We start from the raw sequence: 5463 nt of genomic DNA on the forward strand, positions 1-5463 counted from the left end.
TAACCCTAACCCTAACCCTAACCCGAACCCCGAACCCGAACCCTAACCCGAACCGAACCCGAACCCGAACCCGAACCGAACCCGAACCCCGAACCCGAACCCGAACCCGAACCCGAACCCGAACCCTAACCCTAACCCGAACCCTAACCCGAACCCGAACCCCTAACCCGACCCACCCCGTAACCCGAACCCGAACCCGAACCCGAACCGCTAACCCGAACCCTAAACCGAACCCGAACCCGAACCCGAACCCCGAACCGAACCCGAACCCGAACACGAACCCGAACCCGAACCCTAACCTCGAACCCAACCAGAACCCGAACCCGAACCCGAACCCGAACCCTGAACCCAAACCCGAACCCTAACCCGAACCCGAACCCTAACCCGAACCCGAACCCTAACCCGAACCCGAACCCGAACCCGAACCCGAACCCTAACCCGAACCCGAACCCTAACCCGAACCCGAACCCGAACCCGAACCCCAACCCGAACCCGAACCCGAACCCGAACCCTGAACCCTGAACCCTAACCCTAACCCTAACCCTAACCCTAACCCTAACCCTAACCCTAACCCTAACCCTAACCCTAACCCTAACCCTAACCCTAACCCTAACCCTAACCCTAACCCTAACCCTAACCCTAACCCTAACCCTAACCCTAACCCTAACCCTAACCCTAACCCTAACCCTAACCCTAACCCTAACCCTAACCCTAACCCTAACCCTAACCCTAACCCTAACCCTAACCCTAACCCTAACCCTAACCCTAACCCTAACCCTAACCCTAACCCTAACCCTAACCCTAACCCTAACCCTAACCCTAACCCTAACCCTAACCTAACCCTAACCCTAACCCTAACCCTAACCCTAACCCTAACCCTAACCCTAACCCTAACCCTAACCCTAACCCTAACCCTAACCCTAACCCTAACCCTAACCCTAACCCTAACCCTAACCCTAACCCTAACCCTAACCCTAACCCTAACCCTAACCCTAACCCTAACCCTAACCCTAACCCTAACCCTAACCCTAACCCTAACCCTAACCCTAACCCTAACCCTAACCCTAACCCTAACCCTAACCCTAACCCTAACCCTAACCCTAACCCTAACCCTAACCCTAACCCTAACCCTAACCCTAACCCTAACCCTAACCCTAACCCTAACCCTAACCTAACCCTAACCCTAACCCTAACCCTAACCCTAACCCTAACCCTAACCCTAACCCTAACCCTAACCCTAACCCTAACCCTAACCCTAACCCTAACCCTAACCCTAACCCTAACCCTAACCCTAACCCTAACCCTAACCCTAACCCTAACCCTAACCCTAACCCTAACCCTAACCCTAACCCTAACCCTAACCCTAACCCTAACCCTAACCCTAACCCTAACCCTAACCCTAACCCTAACCCTAACCCTAACCCTAACCCTAACCCTAACCCTAACCCTAACCCTAACCCTAACCCTAACCCTAACCCTAACCCTAACCCTAACCCTAACCCTAACCCTAACCCTAACCCTAACCCTAACCCTAACCCTAACCCTAACCCTAACCCTAACCCTAACCCTAACCCTAACCCTAACCCTAACCCTAACCCTAACCCTAACCCTAACCCTAACCCTAACCCTAACCCTAACCCTAACCCTAACCCTAACCCTAACCCTAACCCTAACCCTAACCCTAACCCTAACCCTAACCCTAACCCTAACCCTAACCCTAACCCTAACCCTAACCCTAACCCTAACCCTAACCCTAACCCTAACCCTAACCCTAACCCTAACCCTAACCCTAACCCTAACCCTAACCCTAACCCTAACCCTAACCCTAACCCTAACCCTAACCCTAACCCTAACCCTAACCCTAACCCTAACCCTAACCCTAACCCTAACCCTAACCCTAACCCTAACCCTAACCCTAACCCTAACCCTAACCCTAACCCTAACCCTAACCCTAACCCTAACCCTAACCCTAACCCTAACCCTAACCCTAACCCTAACCCTAACCCTAACCCTAACCCTAACCCTAACCCTAACCCTAACCCTAACCCTAACCCTAACCCTAACCCTAACCCTAACCCTAACCCTAACCCTAACCCTAACCCTAACCCTAACCCTAACCCTAACCCTAACCCTAACCCTAACCCTAACCCTAACCCTAACCCTAACCCTAACCCTAACCCTAACCCTAACCCTAACCCTAACCCTAACCCTAACCCTAACCCTAACCCTAACCCTAACCCTAACCCTAACCCTAACCCTAACCCTAACCCTAACCCTAACCCTAACCCTAACCCTAACCCTAACCCTAACCCTAACCCTAACCCTAACCCTAACCCTAACCCTAACCCTAACCCTAACCCTAACCCTAACCCTAACCCTAACCCTAACCCTAACCCTAACCCTAACCCTAACCCTAACCCTAACCCTAACCCTAACCCTAACCCTAACCCTAACCCTAACCCTAACCCTAACCCTAACCCTAACCCTAACCCTAACCCTAACCCTAACCCTAACCCTAACCCTAACCCTAACCCTAACCCTAACCCTAACCCTAACCCTAACCCTAACCCTAACCCTAACCCTAACCCTAACCCTAACCCTAACCCTAACCCTAACCCTAACCCTAACCCTAACCCTAACCCTAACCCTAACCCTAACCCTAACCCTAACCCTAACCCTAACCCTAACCCTAACCCTAACCCTAACCCTAACCCTAACCCTAACCCTAACCCTAACCCTAACCCTAACCTAACCCTAACCCTAACCCTAACCCTAACCCTAACCCTAACCCTAACCCTAACCCTAACCCTAACCCTAACCCTAACCCTAACCCTAACCCTAACCCTAACCCTAACCCTAACCCTAACCCTAACCCTAACCCCTAACCCTAACCCTAACCCTAACCCTAACCCTAACCCTAACCCTAACCCTAACCCTAACCCTAACCCTAACCCTAACCCTAACCCTAACCCTAACCCTAACCCTAACCCTAACCCTAACCCTAACCCTAACCCTAACCCTAACCCTAACCCTAACCCTAACCCTAACCCTAACCCTAACCCTAACCCTAACCCTAACCCTAACCCTAACCCTAACCCTAACCCTAACCCTAACCCTAACCCTAACCCTAACCCTAACCCTAACCCTAACCCTAACCCTAACCCTAACCCTAACCCTAACCCTAACCCTAACCCTAACCCTAACCCTAACCCTAACCCTAACCCTAACCCTAACCCTAACCCTAACCCTAACCCTAACCCTAACCCTAACCCTAACCCTAACCCTAACCCTAACCTAACCCTAACCCTAACCCTAACCCTAACCCTAACCCTAACCCTAACCCTAACCCTAACCCTAACCCTAACCCTAACCCTAACCCTAACCCTAACCCTAACCCTAACCCTAACCCTAACCCTAACCCTAACCCTAACCCTAACCCTAACCCTAACCCTAACCCTAACCCTAACCCTAACCCTAACCCTAACCCTAACCCTAACCCTAACCCTAACCCTAACCCTAACCCTAACCCTAACCCTAACCCTAACCCTAACCCTAACCCTAACCCTAACCCTAACCCTAACCCTAACCCTAACCCTAACCCTAACCCTAACCCTAACCCTAACCCTAACCCTAACCCTAACCCTAACCCTAACCCTAACCCTAACCCTAACCCTAACCCTAACCCTAACCCTAACCCTAACCCTAACCCTAACCCTAACCCTAACCCTAACCCTAACCCTAACCCTAACCCTAACCCTAACCCTAACCCTAACCCTAACCCTAACCCTAACCCTAACCCTAACCCTAACCCTAACCCTAACCCTAACCCTAACCCTAACCCTAACCCTAACCCTAACCCTAACCCTAACCCTAACCCTAACCCTAACCCTAACCCTAACCCTAACCCTAACCCTAACCCTAACCCTAACCCTAACCCTAACCCTAACCCTAACCCTAACCCTAACCCTAACCCTAACCCTAACCCTAACCCTAACCCTAACCCTAACCCTAACCCTAACCCTAACCCTAACCCTAACCCTAACCCTAACCCTAACCCTAACCCTAACCCTAACCCTAACCCTAACCCTAACCCTAACCCTAACCCTAACCCTAACCCTAACCCTAACCCTAACCCTAACCCTAACCCTAACCCTAACCCTAACCCTAACCCTAACCCTAACCCTAACCCTAACCCTAACCCTAACCCTAACCCTAACCCTAACCCTAACCCTAACCCTAACCCTAACCTAACCCTAACCCTAACCCTAACCCTAACCCTAACCCTAACCCTAACCCTAACCCTAACCCTAACCCTAACCCTAACCCTAACCCTAACCCTAACCCTAACCCTAACCCTAACCCTAACCCTAACCCTAACCCTAACCCTAACCCTAACCCTAACCCTAACCCTAACCCTAACCCTAACCCTAACCCTAACCCTAACCCTAACCCTAACCCTAACCCTAACCCTAACCCTAACCTAACCCTAACCCTAACCCTAACCCTAACCCTAACCCTAACCCTAACCCTAACCCTAACCCTAACCCTAACCCTAACCCTAACCTAACCCTAACCCTAACCCTAACCCTAACCCTAACCCTAACCCTAACCCTAACCCTAACCCTAACCCTAACCCTAACCCTAACCCTAACCCTAACCCTAACCCTAACCCTAACCCTAACCCTAACCCTAACCCTAACCCTAACCCTAACCCTAACCCTAACCCTAACCCTAACCCTAACCCTAACCCTAACCCTAACCCTAACCCTAACCCTAACCCTAACCTAACCCTAACCCTAACCCTAACCCTAACCCTAACCCTAACCCTAACCCTAACCCTAACCCTAACCCTAACCCTAACCCTAACCCTAACCCTAACCCTAACCCTAACCCTAACCCTAACCCTAACCCTAACCCTAACCCTAACCCTAACCCTAACCCTAACCCTAACCCTAACCCTAACCCTAACCCTAACCCTAACCCTAACCCTAACCCTAACCCTAACCCTAACCCTAACCCTAACCCTAACCCTAACCCTAACCCTAACCCTAACCCTAACCCTAACCCTAACCCTAACCCTAACCCTAACCCTAACCCTAACCCTAACCCTAACCCTAACCCTAACCCTAACCCTAACCCTAACCCTAACCCTAACCCTAACCCTAACCCTAACCCTAACCCTAACCCTAACCCTAACCCTAACCCTAACCCTAACCCTAACCCTAACCCTAACCCTAACCCTAACCCTAACCCTAACCCTAACCCTAACCCTAACCCTAACCCTAACCCTAACCCTAACCCTAACCCTAACCCTAACCCTAACCCTAACCCTAACCCTAACCCTAACCCTAACCCTAACCCTAACCCTAACCCTAACCCTAACCCTAACCCTAACCCTAACCCTAACCCTAACCCTAACCCTAACCCTAACCCTAACCCTAACCCTAACCCTAACCCTAACCC

This window comes from Arvicanthis niloticus, chromosome 14 (assembly GCF_011762505.2).
Source record: "Arvicanthis niloticus isolate mArvNil1 chromosome 14, mArvNil1.pat.X, whole genome shotgun sequence".
Lineage (NCBI taxonomy): Eukaryota > Metazoa > Chordata > Mammalia > Rodentia > Muridae > Arvicanthis > Arvicanthis niloticus.